This window comes from Mobula hypostoma, chromosome 7, assembly GCF_963921235.1.
Source record: "Mobula hypostoma chromosome 7, sMobHyp1.1, whole genome shotgun sequence".
Lineage (NCBI taxonomy): Eukaryota > Metazoa > Chordata > Chondrichthyes > Myliobatiformes > Myliobatidae > Mobula > Mobula hypostoma.
The window spans coordinates 61,437,717-61,458,074 of record NC_086103.1 but is presented as its reverse complement, the minus strand read 5'-3'; the positions used below and the strand labels follow the sequence as shown (position 1 = coordinate 61,458,074).

Genomic DNA, 20,358 nt, shown 5'->3' with positions numbered 1-20,358 from the left:
TCAACCTCACGCAGACAGCCACAAAACAAAATAACACCATGGTACCCGTTCAAGAAAACATCAATCAGACAACACGCTGAAAAAGAACAAGTTGCACAAACAGAGAAAAGCAAGTGGACAACTCATAGAATACAGTAGTATTCAGTTTATTTGAGTTCAGCGTTGTGACACTAGCCCATTGCAGGCTGCAGGGTAAAGCATTATTTGCTGAAGCGCCCAGACTGTATAGTACACCCTATCCAACCACTCAAAAACAGCAAAAAAAAGAGTAACTAGAATCCAGTAACACATGCAACATGAACCCCCAAAGTCCTCTAAAGTGAGCCAACAGCATCTCCGATCAATCTTTGCAATGTGGTTGCCAAGATACCTGTATTTTCCACCAACGGCAGCTAGTGGAAGGGCAAGGACACAAGCAGACAGTGCCAAACACCTGCCCGTCCTCTTTCAACTTCAACATTGACAACGCCTCAATCAAAGGAAAGCGCTGGAGTTGATCATGGGCTCACACGCTGTCTCCAGACTTCCAGGCCACATACCCCACTCCAAACCTCACTGAACTCCCTCAGAGACAGTAAAGCATCAGATTGCTGAATTGGTCCAAAAACACACCATCAAAATGTTAATTACAGGGTCCAATCACATGCAGCTTAGTAGCAGAATTACATTTGAAAGAAGAAGAAGTAAAAGGAGTAGTTTCATGAACTGTCTGCAGGACACCGTTGCTGGTCACAGTGTTCACTGGCACCATCAGAAGTGATAATAGATTCTCGGCAGTCAGGTGTAAGAATATGAGTTTGCAACCTTAATTGGTTTTGAAATAATACCTTCACCATCTTAAATAGGATACAGCTATTCATCCTGTTTACCTTCTGCTGTCCCGAGCTATCTTGTGAGAAAAATGGAAGTGTATCTGTGATGGCTGCACATTCTGTTTAGTGAGAAAGCCAACATGGTTCAATAACTATAATTATGTTCAAGCTTTGATGAGTGTGTGACGTTTTCAATAGTGAATGGAAAAGAGGAGGGCTATATGATTGTAAGGTAGGAAATAAATTCATAGAGATTACTGCTACATAAATGATGAGAGAATGAGGAACTGTGCAGTGTCTGATATTTTGGCTGAAAGAAATGACATTTCAAGACGCATTCACTTAGCTTGATTAAGCACGTAAACTTGTTCTCATACTGTATGTGGGTTCTTGGCATTAGCCTCTGAACATTAATTTTCTAAGCATTCTCACTGTCTTTTTGCAGAAGGAGAGTTTCTTTCCTATTTTGAATTTCATTTATGACTTCCAATATAATTCAAAAACTTGCATTCAAAAGCCTCCAAATTCATGCCATTCTTCAAAGATTCACAGGTCAGATTCATCTTCAGAAAAAACAATTGTATCTAATCCAGCCAAACCATGCTTCCCCTTTAACAGCTGAAGTGAGCTTTAAGCTGTACAGGATGAATGTATCTGAAGCTTTTATTTGTTACTTTCTTCCTTGCTGATGCATCTTCACCAATGAATTGGACTGCGCTCTGCAACCACTGAAACAAGTTGGAAGTACAAAGTTAGTGTGCTATCTGCATTCCACTCTTGTGCAGATCAATCACCGATTACTATTCCCATTATCATTTCTATTGATAACAAATTCATCCTTTTATGTCTTCAAGGGGTATCTTGCTGTAATGTGCTTTAAGTGAGAGAATTTTATTTGAGACTATAAGACCATAAGACAAAGGAGCAGAAGTAGGCCATTCGGCCCATCGAGTCTGCGCCACCATTTTATCATGAGCTGATCCATTTTCTCCTATTTAGTCCCACTCCCCTGCCTTCTCACCATAACCTTTGATGCCCTGGCTACTCAGATACCTATCAATCTCTGCCTTAAATACACCCAATGACTTGGCCTCCACTGCTGCCCGTGGCAACAAATTCCATAGATTCACCACCCTCTGACTAAAAATATTTCTTCGCATTTCTGTTCTGAAAGGGCGTCCTTCAATCCTTAAGTCATGCCCTCTCGTACTAGACTCCCCCATCATGGGAAACAACTTTGCCACAACCACTCTGTCCATGCCTTTTAACATTCGAAATGTTTCTATGAGGTCTCCCCTCATTCTTCTAAACTCCAAGGAATACAGTCCAAGAGCAGACAAACATTCCTCATATGTTAACCCTCTCATTCCCAGAATCATTCTAGTGAATCTTCTCTGTACCCTCTCCAACGTCAGCACATCCTTTCTTAAATAAGGAGACCAAAACTGCCCACAGTCCTCCAAGTAAGGTCTCACCAGCGCCTTATAGAGCCTCAACATCACATCCCTGCTCCTATACTCTATTCCTCTAGAAATGAATGCCAACATTGCATTCGCCTTCTTCACTACTGACTCAACCTGGAGGTTAACTTTAGGGGTATCCTGTACGAGGACTCCCAAGTCCCGTTGCATCTCAGAACTTTGAATTATTTCTCCATTTAAATAATAGTCTGCCCGTTTATTTTTTCTGCCAAAGTGCATAACCATACACTTTCCAACATTGTACTTCATTTGCCACTTCTCTGCCTATTCTTCCAATCTATCCAAGTCTCTCTGCAGACTCTCCGTTTCCTCAGCACTACCGGCCCCTCCACATATCTTCGTATCGTCAGCAAACTTAGCCACAAAGCCATCTATTCCACAATCTAAATCGTTGATGTACAATGTAAAAAGAAGCGGCCCCAACACTGATCCCTGCGGAACACCACTGGTAACAGGCAGCCAACCAGAAAAGGATCCCTTTATTCCCACTCTCTGTTTCCTGCCAATCAGCCAACGCTCTATCCACGTATGTAACTTTCCCATAATTCCATGAGCTCTTATCTTGTTAAGTAGCCTCATGTGTGGCACCTTGTCAAAGGCCTTCTGAAAATCCAAATATACAACATCCACTGCATCTCCCTTGTCTAGCCTACTGGTAATTTCCTCAAAAAATTGTAATAGGTTTGTCAGGCAGGATTTTCCTTTAAGGAATCCATGCTGAGTTCTGCCTATCTTGTCATATGCCTCCAGGTACTCTGTAACCTCATCCTTGACAATCGACTCCAACAACTTCCCAACCACGGATGTCAAGCTAACAGGTCTATAATTTCCTTTTTGCTTCCTTGCCCCCTTCTTAAATAGTGGAGTGACATTTGCAATCTTCCAGTCCTCCGGAACCATGCCAGGATCTATCAACTTTTGAAAGATCATCGCTAATGCCTCCGCAATCTCCACAGCTACTTCCTTCAGAACACAAGGGTGCATTCCATCTGGTCCAGGAGATTTATCTACCTTTAGCCTATTCAGCTTCCTGAGTACTTTCTCTGTCGTAATTGTGACTGCGCACACTTCTCTTCCCTGCCACCCTTGAGTGTCCGGTATACTGCTGTCTTCCTCAGTGAAGACTGATGCAAAATACTTGTTCAGTTCCTCTGCCATTTCCTCATCTCCCATTACAATTTCTCCAGCATCATTTTCTATCGGTCCTATATCTACTCTCACCTGTTTTTTACTCTATATACTTGAAAAAGCTTTTAGTATCCTCTTCGATATTATTTGCTAGCTTCCTTTCATAGTTAATCTTTTCTCTCTTAATGACCTTCTTGGTTTCCTTTTGTAAGGTTTTAAAAACTTCCCAATCCTCTGTCTTCCCACTAATTTTTGCTTCCTTGTATGCCCTCTCTTTTGCTTTAACTTTGGCTTTGACTTCTCTTGTCAACCACGGTTGCATCCTTTTTCCACTCGAAAATTTCTTCTTTTTTGGAATATACCTGTCTTGCACATTCCTCATTTCTCGCATAAACTCCAGCCACTGCTGCTCTGCTGTCTTTCCCACCAGTGTCTCTTTCCAGTCAACTTTGGCCAGTTCCTCTCTCATGCCACTGTAATTTCCTTTACTCCACTGAAATACCAACACATCAGATTTCAGTTTCTCTTTTTCTAATTTCACAGTGAACTCAATCATGTTATGATCACTGCCTCCTAAGGGTTCCTTCACCTCAATCTCTCCAATCACCTCCGGTTCATTACACAATACCCAATCCAGTACAGCCGATCCCCTAGTAGGCTCAACAACAAGCTGTTCTAAAAAGCCATCTCGCAGACATTCTACAAATTCTCTCTCTTGATATCCAGTGCTGACCTGATTTTCCCAATCTACTCGCATGTTAAAATCCCCCACAATTATCATAACACTGGCCTTCTGACAAGCCTTTTCTATTTCCTGTTGTAATTTGTAGTCCACATCCCTGCAGCTGTTTGGAGGCCTATAAATAACTGCCATCAGGGTCCTTTTACCCCTGCTATTTCTTAGCTCAACCCATAAAGATTCTGCACCTTCCAATCATATATCACTTCTTTCTAATGATTTAATATAATTTCTTACCAATAAAGCCATGCCTCTCCCTCTGCCTACCTTCCTATCCTTCCGATACACCGTGTATCCTTGGACGTTCAGCTCCCAGAGACATGCATCCTTTAGCCAGGTCTCAGTGATGGCCACAATATCATACCTGCCATTCTGTAGCTGTACAACAAGATCATCCACCTTATTCCTTATGCTGCGTGCATTTAAGTACAACACCTTAAGACCAGTATTTGATACTTTTTGCTTTGATTTCACTGCAACTTTATTGCACTGCAACTCATCCCAATGGCTACAAATTTGCCCCATCAACTGCCTGTCTTTCCTGACATCTTTACTGCTCACTATCTGAGATTTATTTCTGTTTTCCCCTTCCTTCACTCTATCATTCCGGTTCCCATCCCCCTGCCAAATTAGTTTAAACCCTCCCTAACAGCTCTATTAAACTTCCCGCCAGGATATTGGTCCCCTTCGGGTTCAGGTGTAACCTGTCCTTTTTGAACAGGTCTTTTTTGAACAGAGACAAAACAGATAAATGCTGTCAACAGATTTGACATGAAAAAGACAATTTATATGCTGCTCTAACTCTTTACAGAAAACAGGAAATTACTGACTTCCCCTCCAGAACTGTATTATCCCGGTGTTTCTCCGAGAAGCTTGGCAATACAAACAGAGTAATTCTAAGAAGTTGGAGTGTATGCATTGAACCCTCCACTGAAGGTTAGGTCTTGTCCATTCTAGTATACGTAAATTTTCAATAGACATCCAAATTAATGCCAAATGAAAATTATCATTTATTAGTCTAATTTTGAAAACATTTTTTTCCCTTCTGATCTGAGCTCATTTTGGAGATCTTCTAAAATTGACTTGGACTTTGTGTTACTCCGAAATGGATTTCAAGTTGATTGATAAAGCAGGTAAATCGTTCTATGGTGTATTCAGATGGGCCTTACCTCCTTTCAAGGTCTCTATGTTCCTGGTGCTCTAGGTATACTGTGTTCTCCACCAGTGAGTTTAATTCCCCACTGTTTGTCCTCAGTCAGCTCAAAGTAAATTGGAGGAACAGAACCACATTTTATGATAAGGCACTTTACAGCCATATGCACTCAACAGGGACTTCAACAATTTCTGTTAACAAATTTTGTTTTCCTTTTTACTCTGTCTTTAGACCCATCATTTGGTTCTTTACAGCTGACAGTACCAATTTGTTTTCCTTTGCATCTTCATGCTTTTCCCATCCCATTTCTCCTGCCTTTCACATCAGAGAATTTTCATTCTGTACTTTCCTCATAATCTCCTTATTCTATCTCTTTTGTTTAAAACCTGTTGTAATTGAATACTATCAGTTTTGATGAAGACCTGAAATAGTAACAGTTTTCCTCTCTCCAAGAAAGCTCTTGAGTATTTCCAGCATTCCCACAAGCTTTGTGTTTTCAGAAATTTTCAGCACATACAGCACTGTACTTTCATATTATCTGATAGCACTTCCGTTAAATGTCTTGGAACATTTCACTTTATAGCAGGCACTAAAGAATTTGAAGTGCACATCTGAACTTACTTCTCACAACTTCTCATTGAGACACCACAAAGTACTCTTTACATCATATTCTCCCACCACCTGCCTGCCCTCACCCCTACTCTGGTTCCTAATCTCTCAACTGACCTACAACAAGGTTTTGAAAGCTTGGTATTCCCTATTCATAAATGTCTTACTCAGGAAGAGGAGGAGAAGACCAACAGAGGTTATAAAATTGCTTTTAGAAGGTGATATACTTTAATCTGTGGTGTTCTAGGAAAAAGTAGTTGGATAATTTGATGTTGTCTTCTCTGTTTTGATCAGATCACTTGAAACAGTTCTCCCTCCCTCCAACTGACATCAATGTTTTCACATGTTCTATCATTAACCTCCAACAGCTTGCTCTTTTTCTCTAAAGTTCAAAGAAATTCCAAAGGTCATTCAAAAGCTGTGAAATGTCAACATATTCTCTTCCCTCATGCTATGACCTGCTTTTATTTGGCTGTGAGTGCCAGATGGTTCTGTGTTGAAAAGTGGCACAAAAATAGTAATGTAACAAACACTGAATTGGGCTGAGTGGGCCAGGCACCACATTTTGCATGCCTTTTGGTCCCACAATCTGCTGCTGCAAGTTTGAGCCAGGCTGGACTGGCTTTTTTAAATATAGAAGTATCATGAAAAGTGCAAGTTTTCATTCCGAAACTGAACATACACGGAACTTAACAGAGCAAATATACGTGAATGGATTTATTCTAGCATTTATCAGAATCAGAATCAAGTTTATTATCACCAGCATGTGTGGAAGAAACTGTTCCTGAATCGCTGTGTGTGTGCCTTTAGGCTTCTGTACCTCCTACCTGATGGTAACAGTGAGAAAAGGGCATGCTCTGGGTGCTGGAGGTCCTTAATAATGGACGCTGCCCTTCTGAGACACGGCTCCTTGAAAATGTCCTGGGTACTTTGTGGGCTAGTACCCAAGATGGAGCCAACTAAATTTATAACCATCTGCAGCTTCTGTCAATCCCGTGCAGTAGCCCCCCCCCCCACCACCACCACCACCACATACCAGACAGTGATGCAGCCTGTCAGAATGCTCTTCATGGTACATCTATAGAAGTTTTTGAGTGTTTTTGCTGACATACCAAATCTCTTCAAACTCCTAATGAAGTACAGTCGCTGTCTTGCCTTCTTTATAGCTGCATCAATATGTTGGAACCACGTTAGGTCCTCACAGATCTTGACACCCAGGAACTTGAAACTGCTCACTCTCTCCACTTCTGATCCTCTTTGAGGATTGGTGAGTGTTCCTTCATCTTACCCTTCCTGAAGTCCACAATCAGCTCTTTCGTCTTACTGATGTTGAGTCCAAGGTTGTTGCTGCAACACTACTCTACTAGTTGGCATATCTCACTCCTGTACATTCCCCATAATCCCTCTTCCAACTTATTTTATGTCATTATATCAAAATCACTTTCTTTTTCCATCTCCCCCATTAACCTTATTTATTGTTGTAAAGGCATCTAAACTCATTACCTCGTGTGGTGACACGTTCGACATTCTCTGGATTAACATGTAAAAAGACTTTTCTGAATTATCCATTGTATTTAGCATAATTCTTTTGATTTTCAATCCAAATAATCTGAAACTGTTTCATTTGCATAATTTATTGTTTACTTTAGCAAGTTTTGGGACAACCCATTTTCCAGGATCTGGATTCCTTCATGGCTTACGTAATAACTGATAACAGCAAACTAAAATGCTCGACATCCTGCTGCGTTGTGTTTCTCTTTGATACAATCATCGCCATTCAGGACTAAGTCTGTGCAACACATTGATAATGATCAGGTTGCAAAATTCAACATTATTTTTCAAGCCAATCTTTTCTTTTTCCTTTTGGGAAGATATCACAATATCAATACTCCAAGAGCAGAGAAGGAAAGAGATATGTGCTTCATCATTCAACTGATTTCACTGCTAAGAATGTAGGCAATAATTGTAAAAAGCATGGTTTCTATTATGTAAGTACGAGCATAATATGCAGTAGTAACCAAGCATTCTGTAAAAATCCATGACAAAGTTAAATGAGGCCAGAAATTTCTGAAAGCAGTTGCTCCAGCCTTCTATGTTTTAAAGTTCTGTTCTCTATTGCAGCAGCACCTTCACCTTCTCCTTCCCAAGAGAACTGTTGTTGGCAACATTCCTGTTGATGTCATGTATAATCTTTTTCCCAAATGTAATCAGGGAATGTTACAATATGTTCATAACCAGTCCCTTATTACAGATAAATCTCAGCTCACTTACATAGACACTGAAGGTCAATTTATGCTACCTGAGGCCAATGACCCTAAAGAGAAATGTTGCCTCTCGTCCAGTACCTGACAGATCAATGTTGAAATTCAGCAGATGCATCGTAAGTCTGGGATATTGTGAGTGCCAGGTATTATTGCAGCCCCACTTTTCACATGACGAGCCTTTGTCCTCCCGCTTTGCCTCATGATAAGACTTGTTAGGGTATTTTTGGGACAGAGCCTAAGCAGTTTGTCACCTGAGGACTACTTGCTACTAAGACCTGTGTGCTCACTGATGCCCTCCAAATGCAGAGGACTACTTTGATTGCTCCAGAAAAATGCTGGCATAAGGGACACTGGGGAACAAGCAAGCATTGTTTGTTACATGCTGTTAGTGTTGCCTAAGAACTACTGATGTGTTTTCAATATGTATTAAACTTCCCTTCACAAGTCACTCGCCACTCGCTTGGATGAGTGCAGCTCCATCAACACTCAAGAAGCTTGACACCATCCCATACAAGGCAGCCCACTTGATTGGTACCCCTTCCACAAGCACCCAATCCCTCCACCATTGTGAACAGTTGCAGCAGTGTGTACTATCTACAAGAAGCACTGCAACAACACACAAAAGTTCCTAAGGCAGCACCTTCCAGACCCATGATCACAGCCATCTAGCAGGTTGAGAGCAACAGACACCTGGGAACACCAGCACTTGGAAATCCCCCTCCAAATCACTCACCATCCCGACTTGGAAACATATCACCGTTCCTTCATTGTCGCTGGGTCAAAATTATGAAATTCCCTCCCTAACAGCACGTTGGGTGTACCTACACTTCAGGGACTGCAGTGGTTCAAGAAGGCAGCTCATCACCAACTTCTCAAGGGTAATGAGGGATGGGCAATAAATGCTGGCTTAGCTGGTGACGCCCACATCCTGTAAATGAATAAATATAAAATAAAATAAATAAAGTTTCAAAGATTCTTCCAAAGCTTAAATGACTAAGCAAATCAAAATATGATTCACCTGAAATCTAACTTAATTCTACCACAAGAGACTAAGTTCCCTTGACATAATAGAAGATTATTGCAAGAAATTATGTCCAATGCCAGTTTCTATCGGTTATTGGTGTGAGTTAATCCTTAACTCAAAGGTTCTGATATTGCTGGGGATGTGATATGAAGATAATCAGGAGCTGAGGCCCAGGATTTTCTTTTCACACTGTGGAACTTTGACCCTGCTGTAGAAGTACTTTTTGATCACCAGTATTCCCACCTGAACACCAATCTGATTGATAAGCTTGACTTCAAGTCAGGCAGGGAGAATGGCCCCAACCATTGTTAAAGAGTCTATAACTGCTGGTGGGAATATAGGAGTGGTGCTCAATGCTGGAGAAATCCACAATCCCAGGAGGGAATTGTTATATGTGTTGCCTTTAGTGTTGCTGTCTACAAAGTCAAGCAACAGAGGTAGAATTACCATTTAAGGATCCTTTCCTGAGAACAGTGAACTCTTAGCTGAACTAAATAATGCAAGGAAGCAATAATATATGGGGATCCTCTCACATGATCCAGTAGGCTCCAAAAGTACCCTGCACTTAATAATCCACTTCAGGGTGGGGGGGATTCAGCCAGTGTGTGTGCTCCTATGCCTCTTGCTTCAAAAACAAAGCTCTAATAGCACATATTTCATATCTCCTGAATTCTCCTCTCAGTTGCTAGGTTTCCCAAGAGAAGTTAAGGTTACACCTGTACCAAAGGCAATATCTCAGGCTGACAGCCTCATTACGACAGCCATCATGTTTCCTAAGAGCACTGACTGCCTATTTTTAATGCAAAATGAAAGTTAAGGTCAGGTTTGAGATTTGTACATTTTTAACACTTCACCTAAACACAAATCAGCTGATTTAGTATGTAGGACGTCTCACTCAATGTCAGCAAAACCAAAGAGCTGATTATTGACTGCAGGAGGAGGAAACCAGAGGTTCATGAGCCAGTCCTCATCTGGGATCAGAGGAGGAGAGGATCAGCAACTTTAAATTCCTTAGTGTTATTATTTCAGAGGATCTGCACTGGGTCCAGCACATATGTGTCATTATGGAGAAGGCTCAGCATATCATGGCATACATATATATATACACACTTTAATAATAAATTTACTTCGAACTTTAAGGATTTTTTTAAAAAAGTACAATTAGAATAGCTTTAAATTTTGAAAATAGGTATTAATTTATGCTTCAAATGCAACTTTCATTGCAAACTTTCTGGGGTATTTTAGCTAAAATTGAACTTTAGTGTTTTCCCAGAAAATATTTCTTGCACAATTGCAAAATTCATTTTTGTATACACGTGTATTAGATTTGATTGGAAAATTGACATAGAAAAATGTTAGCAAACTTACCCTTTAACATTTGCAGCAAAAAGTAATTAATATTGTTTCCAAAGAGTTGAAATACTTTTAATATCATGACTCATGGCCCCACTGTCAGATGAGCTGTTAAATTATTCACTTACAATGACTGGCAGTGCAGCTGAGCAGTAATGCCTGGACAGGATTGCCATTGATTAAAAAAAAATGTACAATAGAATTGCTTCTTAAAGATCCCAGACTTTACAAATGGTTATGTTTCAGCAGCTGTGCAACCTTTATTAATACAACAACCAGTTAGTTGAACATTTGGAGAGCAATGAGATAAGGAACCAAATGAGAAAGAGAAAACAAAGATGGGATTAAATCCATTTGAATGTCTATTCTGCTTCTTATGAATCCAATTCAATGGTATGCGAGCAACTAAGTTCTGTAAAGGAGTTAAACCTATAGATATTTTTAAAGCAGCATTAAATTGCAGAAACAAAAGGAAAGATTGCACTCCTATTTCTTTTTACTATTAAATATTATTGGTGCTTTTTTCAATTTGCGATATGATCACCATGAACATAATTGCGATTTTGGGTGATTGGTCATTTGTTTCAGCTGTCTATTATGTGCATTCATTTCTAATTAAATGGCTATTAGGCCAATGGTTCATTTGCAAATCAATTGCCTGAAAACAACATGGAGAAAAGATCAAGGCAGACAGTTCCTGAAACTCTGTGCTTCAGTGGTGGGCAGCCCTGGTACTTTCAACGGCAGCATGGAGACGGAAAACTAGAAAATAATGTCATGTAAATTATACCAAACAATCATTATTCCAGTACTAATATTATACATGTATACAATTCAGACCAACTTTAAGTTTAAACTTTAAAGTCACCTTTCACCTAAAAATTGGGCGTAATCAATCAGGAAATGAAACTTCCTTCGGTTTCATGAATAAAGGCCATAATATATTTGTTACTTGTCACTTATTTATTCCTGCATGTTAATTTTTTCACATAAATTATATAAGTAGATTTATAAACTTGTTTAACAGATGGCTTTTGGAAGTACACATATATTTTCAACAATTATAAACAACAAATTTAATTCGCTTTCAGGTTAGAACATATTTCAAGATGTTATTTAAACAAATATAAATCCTTACATCTCTTGCAGACTGGTACTTCTTTACAAAAGTAAATTCAGATGTCGGGTGGAGAGCTGAAAACCATGATCTTACATATATATTCAGAGGTAGAGTGTAGGAAGAACTACAGAGAAATAAGATTGAATCAGAATCAGATTTATTGTCACCAGCATGTGACATGAAATATGTTAACTTATTAGCAGCAGTTCAATGCAGTACATAATATAGAAGGATAAATAAATAAGAAAAACTTATTCAGTATACTTTATACAGAATACTATGTTGAATAGATTAAAAATTGTGCAAAAAAACAGAAATACTATATATTGGAAAAAAGTGAGGTAGTGTCCAAAGGTTCAGTCCATTTAGGAATCGGATGGCAGAGGGGAAGAAGCTGTTCCTGAATCGTTGAGTGTGTGCCTTCAGGCTTCTGTACCTCCTACCTGATGGTAACAGTGAGAAAAGGGCATGTCCCAGGTGCTGGAGGTCCTTAATAATGGATACTGCCTTTCTGAGACACCGCTCCTTGAAGATGTCCTGGGTACTTTGTAGACTGGTACCCAAGATGGAGCTGACTAAATTTACAACCCTCTGCAGCTTCTTTTGGTCCTGTGCAGTAGCAACCCCCCCCCCCCGCCCAACCAGCACCTCCACCATACCAGCCTGTCAGAATGCTCTCCATGGTACATCTACAGAAGTTTTTGAGTGTATTTGTTGACATACCAAATCTCTTCAAGCTCCTAATAATTATAGCTGCTGTCTTGCCTCCTTTATAACTGCGTCAATATGTTGGTACCAGGTTAGATCCTCAGAGATCTTGAAACTGCTCACTCTCTCCACTTCTAATTCCTCTATGAGGATTGGTATGTGTTCCTTCGTCTTACCCTTCCCGAAGTCCACAATCAGCTCTTTCATATTACTGATGTTGACTGCCAGGTTGTTGCTGCGGCACCATTCCACTAGTTGGCATATCTCACTCCTGTACGCCCACCTGAGATTCTGCCAACAATGATTGTATCGTCAGCAAACTTATAGATGGTATTTGAGCTATGCCTAGCCATACAGTCATGTGTATATAGAGAGTTGAGCAGTGGGCTAAGCACACACCCCTGAAGTGCACCAGTATTCATCGTCAGCGAGGAGGAGATGTTATCACAAATCCTCAGAGATTGTGGTTTTCCAGTTAGGAAGTCAAGGATCCAATTGCAGAGGGAGGTACAGAGGCCCAGGTTCTGCAACTTCTCAATCAGGATTTGTGGGAATGATGGTATTAAATGCTGAGCAATAGTTGATGAACAGCATTCTGACATAGGTGTTTGTGTTGTCCAGGTAGTCTAAAACCACATGGAGAGCCATTCAGATTGCATGTGCCATTAACCTATTGTGGTGATACGCAAATTGCAATGGGTCCAGATCCTTGCTGAGGCAGGAATTCAGTCTGGTCATGACCAACCTCTGAAAGCATCTCATCACTGTGGATGTGAGTGCTACCAAACGATAGTCATTAAGGCAGCTCATGTTATTCTTCTTAGGCACTGGTATAATTGTTGCCTTTTTGAAGCAAGTGGGAACTTCCTCCCGTAGCAGTGAGAGGTTGAAAATGTCCCTTGAATACACCCGCTAGTTGGTTGGCACAGGTTTTCAGAGCCTTACCAGGTACTCCATCTGGACTTTCTGCCTTGCAAGGGTTCACTCTCTTTAAAGACAGTCTAACGTCGACCTCTGAGATGGAGATCACAGGGTCATCAGGTGCAGCAGGGATATTCACAGCTGTAGTTGTATTCTCCCTTTCAAAGCAGGCATAGAAGGTGTTGAGTTCATCTGATAGTGAAGCATCGCTGCCATTCATGCTATTGGGTTTCGCTTTGTAGGAAGTAATGTCTTGCAAGCCCTGCCAGAGTTGTCGTGCACCTATGTCGCCTCCAACCTCATTCAAAATTGTCTCATCACCCTTGAAATAGCCCTCCGCAGATCATACCTGGTTTTCAGGTACAGGCCTGGATTGCCACTCTTGAAAGCCACAGATCTAGCCTTCAACAGACAACGTACATCCTAGTTCATCCATGGCTTTTGACTTGGGAATGTGCAGTAAGTCTTTGTATGCACACACTCATCCACACAAGTTTTAATGAAGCCAGTAACAACTGCAGCATACTCAGATTCGAAGATGAATCCCTGAATACAGACCAGTTCACTGATTCAAAGCAGTCCTGTAGGCACCCCTGTGCTTTCCCTGTCGATACCTTCTTGGTCTTCACTACTGGTGCTGCAGTCATCAGTCTCTGTCTATACTCAGGGAGTAGAAGTACAGCCAAGTGATCAGACTTCCGAAAGTGAGGGCGTGGAATAGCACAGTAGGCATCCTTGATGGTGGTGTAGCAATGGTCCAGGGTGTTGCTTCCTCTGGTATTGCAAGTGATCTGTTGACGGTACTTGCTTAGTGATTTTTCCAGACTAGTCTGGATAAAACCTCCCAAAACAATGGTGAAGGCAATAGGATGCACTATTTCATGCATGTTGATCCCATTGCTTAAATCATCTAAAGCCTGACTGACATTGGCCTGAGGTGGAACGTAAACTGCTACCAAAATGAACTCCCGTGAGAACTCGTGGTAGGTAAAAAGGACGGCACTTAACTGCTAGATATTCCAGGTCTGGTGAGTGGAACTGGGACAGCACTGATATATTTGTGCACCAAAAAGAGTTGATCATGAGGCATACTCCTCCACCTCTGCTTTGAGAGACTCTATAGATCTATCCTATCGCTGTATAGTAAACCCGTCGATCTGAAGCACTGCATCCGGTAACGAAGGGGTTAACCAGGATTCCGTGAAACAAAGGACACACGTGGTCCTAATGTCACTCTGATTCAGCATCCTAGCTCTGGGATCATCAATTTTATTCACCAGAGACTGCACGTTTGCTAGCAAGATAGTGGGATTAGGAGTTTAAAACTTCTTCCGTGGGTGCTTCCGTCCACAATCAGAGTTGTTTCCATCAGTTTTAACCAGTGATAGTTTACTTATACGCATAAGGACATCTTTGTTGACTGTACTGACCTTGGAAGCAGTTGTGCTTTTTCGCTGTATCCGGCTGAAACCAGAATATTTAATCGTATCCTTTGAGAGTACTGCTGCTACTCCAGTCGCCCCTAGGCACCCCGGATTGCTCATTGATGTTAAATTACCTGTTTAAGTAATAATAAAGATATCTTCTTTAAAATTGTAAAATTACCATCAAATTCAGAGATGAACATGTTCTGATTGTGTAATATCAGATTCAAAACATACATTAGTTGAACATTAAAAAACCTGCCAGTCATCCTTCCAAGATCTTGCTAAGTACTACCTTTATCTACTAAGTCACTTCCTTATCAGTTAGTCTCATGAAATATGAATTACTTATTCCAACTCAAATTCATATAAATTCAACCCCTCCCCGATGCATGACACTGCTACCTAACTTTACACATTGGTTCCATTATCCATTGTCGTGGGAAATACCATAGTTTATCAACAATAAGAGGAATTATTACTGTGTACATTTTGGGTGGGTAGAAGTGCAGGAGGATTGCCAACCTAAGTGGTGTGATGTTAATTCCTTGGCCTCATTTGCTGAGGTGCACAGGAGTCATATCTTCATATTCAATGACAGATTTAACTCTCTTCAGGAAGGTCTTGTTGCCTCCTTTACAGAGAAGTGGGACAGAAGGATCTAGAGGAATTAGCCACTGTAGTATCCAAATCATCTTCAAGGAGTAGTATCTCAAAAAGTCAGCACCCATCATTAAGGACCCCCACCACACAGGACATGTCCTCTTCTCACTGCTACCATCAGGAAGAAGGTACAGGAGTCTGAAGGCACACAGTCAGTGACTCAGGAACAGCTTCTTTACATCTCCCATCTGATTTCTGAGGGGACATTGAAACCATGAACACTACCTCACTACTTTTTTAAAAATTTATGTTTTTGCATTACTAATTTAACTACCTAATATACATATATATGCTTACTGTAATTCACAGTTTTCCCCTCTATTATCATGTATTGCATTGTACTGCTGCCATAGAGTTGATTCTGATGTTATATTCCAGCTGCTCACCCTCCAAGTGGGTAGACACAAAACTTCTTTCTGTCTCTAGTAGCTGTAGGAATATATTTATCACTTTGCAGTCATTTTGATACATTTGCTTACTGCTGTGGAATGAATGAGATCCATGCCCACTAATCTTGTGAGTGTCCTGTACTTTGCATTAAGCTGAAATATTCCACAAATTTAACATGTATTCTACCTTTCAGAAATTATAATAGCAATTATGCTTGCAAAAACCAGTAAACATTCCAATTAATGTATTTGAACTAAAATCTGAAACTGTCAAAACTACCCAGAGTTTCTTTCAGGGTGCACTAATTTCCTTATGCAGAAACAGCATCAGCTATGAAGAAATTGCATTATTTCCTTACAGAAAAACAAGCTGATTCATTAGTCAGACTGAAAGTCAAGGCTATTTATTAACAAGAGCATTTAAATTTTGAACTTACTTTATATTTGTCCTAATAGCCAATATTTCTTCTGAAAAATTAGTGGATAATTAATTTTTGTTGGTTGCTGCATCTAATGACTAATTTCACTTACACGTAGTTGAAAACTTGTTAATATATTCACTTTCTGTCGAAAATCCTTTCTTCATTTGCACAATACATATTTTAGTGCATAGTAAATTCTGGAGGTGTGTTAAAAACACTTTACTTGGAAACAGAATGTGCATTGTCCCTATGTAAATAATTTGTTGCAATGGTTTGCGAACTTTTTTTCCATTTTGTTTTCTTCCTATTGGCCTTATATATTGATCAGCTCTTAGCTCAAGAACTTAGAGAATGAGACCAAGTACTGCAAACACAGAACAAGATCCAAGGCTTAATATATTTTGGGGAAGTAGAGTTCAAATTTGAGACAGAATACACGTCTGGTGATCCCAAATACTCACAGATGAGGAAAAACTTTACTAATCAAAACCCATACTCTTACTCTTACCCATACTCTTCAAGTAAGGCATCAAGATAACTCATTAATATATTCATTATGCACATTGTGCCAAATGTTAATTATACAATGCAAAGCAAACATAAAGCTCAAAGTTATTTTTTAATGAATTTTAGAGATTTTTTTACCTTGTTATTTCCATACTGTTGAGATTCATCTAATCTGTTGCTGTTGTCTGCTTGGCCCATTGATCCAATTTCTGTAAACTTCCATTGAAAATTTAACACAAAACAATCTATGTCCTAGGACCTGTAAAAAAATAAAGGCAGCAAAGATAGTGGGTATATGGTTCATGATTCCCTAGTGTTCTTTAGGTCCTGGAAGATGCTGAAATCAATCACTAAAGAAGAAGTGATAGAATATTTTTTAAAAATCATCACTGAATTCAGCATAATCAACATACCGTAGCTTTATAAAAGAGAAATCATGTTTTACAAATTCATTAGGGACATTTAAGGATTTATTGAGCAGATTGAATAAAGGTGAACCGTAAATGTAGTGTCTTGAAATTCCAAATGGTATTCAGTATGATGCCACATACAAGTTAACTAACAAGACAAGAACTCACAACACGAGGAATTCTGCTGATGCTGGAAATTCAAGCAACACACATCAAAGTTGCTGGTGAACGCAGCAGGCTAAGCAGCATCTCTAGGAAGAGGTACAGTCGACGTTTCAGGCCGAGACCCTTCGTCAGGACTAACTGAAGGAAGAATGAGTAAGGGATTTGAAAGTGAGAGGGGGAGGGGGAGGGGGAGATCCAAAATGATAGGAGAAGACAGGAGGGGGAGGGATGGAGCCAAGAGCTGGACAGTTGATTGGCAAAAGGGATATGAGAGGATCATGGGACAGGAGGCCTAGGGAGAAAGAAAAGGGGGAGGGGGGAAGCCCAGAGGATGGGCAAGGGTTATAGTCAGAGGGACAGAGGGAGAAAAAGGAGAGAGAGAGAAAGAATGTGGGTATATAAATAAATAACGGATGGGGTACGAGGAGGAGGTGGGGCATTAGCGGAAGTTAGAGAAGTCAATGTTCATGCCATCAGGTTGGAGGCTACCCAGACGGAATATAAGGTGTTGTTCCTCCAACCTGAGTGTGGCTTCATCTATCCACGGCCTCCTCTACTGTAAAGATCATTTCAAGTCAGCTCCTCATCACTTAACAATGAATGGGTTAGCTGAAAGGTTTATCTAAACCTTCAAGAAGTCCATTAAAGCAATGGAGAATGGACAAGGAAGACATTTCTCTACAGCACAAAGTGGACAACTTCCTTTTTTTGTATCAGAACTCTGTTCATATGACACAAAATCAAACACCTGCAACGCTGTTCATGAGCAGGAATCTGAGATCTCACATAGATCTCCTGAAACCAGACTTAAGGAGGGAAGTACAGAATAAACAGTTTAGCCAGTTGCCAAGTAAAGCAGCAAGGAGCTTTGAGATTGGACAGGAAGCCCTAGCGCATGATTACCGAGAAGACAAGTGGACACCTGGTAGGATAGCTACAAGAACTAGACCACTGATGTACACATTGGATGTAGGAGATCAGACATGGAGACGTCACGTGGACGAGATACTGGATGCTCAACCGAAGAACACACCTGAGTCGACTGCATCCAACAAAACGGACATATTACAGTCACCGATCTTACCCCTCGGTGTTGATCATGTAACTAACAGCAACTTGACAGCAGAAACCGAGAATGATGTCTTAGACAAGACACCCACCAAACCTGATGCCACTCCACAGTTCCAGAGGCAGGATGACAAGACACCTGCCAAACCTCCTGCCACTCTACAGGTTCAGAGGCGCTATCCTGAAAGAAACAGGGCGCTACCCAAAAGACTGAACTTTTAGAACTGTGAAATTAGTTATGGACTGTTATTGTGAAAGCATGTTTATTTGGAATATGGGTTTATGAAAGGGAAATCGGATGCTTTGTACATATATAATTTTACGTTGCATTACTCTAAAGGGGGAGGAAATATAAAATATGGATCTATTTCTATTAGAGCAATGATCCTTCCCTTAGCACTACCTGTTGATCTGTTGTCTGCACATATGCTGTTGTCTATGCATGAGCATTGTCCTCTCTCTCTGTCGTTGCAACGTGAATACACCAGTTAAATCCATCTCCACATGTGTGCTTTTATTTAATTGATATGTAGTTGTGCACAGACACAACAATACCAAACCAAACTGAGTCTTCAGATTCAAACCCCGGGGCAGCCTGGAACAGGCCCAAAGCCTCGCTTATCAGTTCATCATATGAGCTTGCACGGAGCACAGCAGCCGGGGTAGTTTTCATAGCCTCAGTGACATGGAGGGAGGAGTGACCATTGCGGACAGCGAGTGAAATTGGCTCTCATCTCAGATCCCAACATCCTGTCTTTTCAGTCTATTTGGGCCGGTGTTTAACCAAACAGCAAAACAGCGAAAGGCTCCGGCACCTTGGAGAGAGGAATGAACATCGCAGAGAGTGAATGAAATCGGCTCTTGCCTCCATTCTGAGCCAGCGTTTAAATCGTCTAAACCGCGAAACATGCTTCACACTAGGATCTAGCTGCTGCAAAGAGCTCGGGGCCAAGACCATGCCACCCAGTGGCTCGCTCTGGGCCTAGATTTTGCCGCCCAGCCTAAAGCAGCCCTCAAGCTCTTCAAATCAGCTCTGCGTCCGGAGCAATCCATGTATTTAAATGAAATACTGAATAAATTAGCACACCACCAAAATTACAACAGTACTATCAAACTGTGTATTTATTCCTAATACTTATCAATGAGTTCATCCAGTGTATGCTGCCATATTCTTTTGATTGACTGTAAATGAACAACATCAGTACAGATGCTTAGTGCAGACAATGGACTGCCTTCAGACAATGCTTTCAATACTTGCATCCTCCAAATCTTCATTTTCATTGTAACATTCAAGATTGTCTATACCTTCAAATTCTTCATCATTCTGAACTTGTTGAAATAGTGAAATCGCTTCACTTTCAATCCCAACTTGGATCTGCTCCAATTTACCTGCTGAAGCAACAAGTCCACAGCAGATGCCATCTCATTGGCTCTTCACTCAAAGCTGGAACATCTGGTCAGCAAAGATGCATACATCAGGATGTTCTTTATCGAATACAGCTCAGCATTCAATACCAAGATCCCCTCAAAACTAATCAATAAGCTTCAAGACTTTGGTCTCAATACCTCCTTATACAACTGGATCCTCAATTGCCTCTCTTGCAGACCCCAGTCACTTCACATTAGCAACAACATCTCCTCCATGATCTCCGTCAGCACAGGTGCACCACAAGGCTTAGACTCCTGTCTGCTTAGCCCACTGCTCTATTTGCTTCACACTTATGGCTGTGTGGCTAAGCACAGTTCCAGTGTGATACTCAAGTTTATACATGATACCATTGTCATAGCCGAATTAAAAATGGTGACAAATCGGCATATAGGAGGAAGATTAAAAATCTAGCTGAATGGTGCCATAACAACAACCCCTTACTCAATGTCAGCAAGACCAAAGGGCTGATTATTGATTTCAGGAGGAGGAAACCAAAGATCCATGAACCAGTCCTCATCAGAGGATCAGCAGTAGAGAGGGTCAACAACTTTAAATTCCTCAGTGTTATT

At 40.7% G+C, this 20,358-nt stretch overlaps 1 long non-coding RNA gene across 2 annotated transcripts in view; it reads right to left on the bottom strand.

Annotated features, from left to right (window-relative positions):
- Positions 1-1,242: 1,242 nt before the first annotated feature.
- The window catches only part of LOC134348931 (uncharacterized), a 30,312-nt gene continuing 11,196 nt past the window's right edge, over positions 1,243-20,358 (bottom strand). Inside the window, exons 2-6 of one of the 2 annotated variants that reach the window (XR_010018527.1) lie at positions 16,856-16,976; positions 14,743-14,870; positions 11,702-11,807; positions 8,920-9,114; positions 1,243-1,540 (exon numbers count right to left, since the gene is read on the bottom strand). This is a non-coding gene — a long non-coding RNA (uncharacterized LOC134348931). Of the gene's footprint in view, positions 1,541-8,919; positions 9,115-10,817; positions 11,326-11,701; positions 11,808-14,742; positions 14,871-16,855; positions 16,977-20,358 lie in introns of those variants that run through there. The other variant, XR_010018528.1, reaches the window with a different exon arrangement.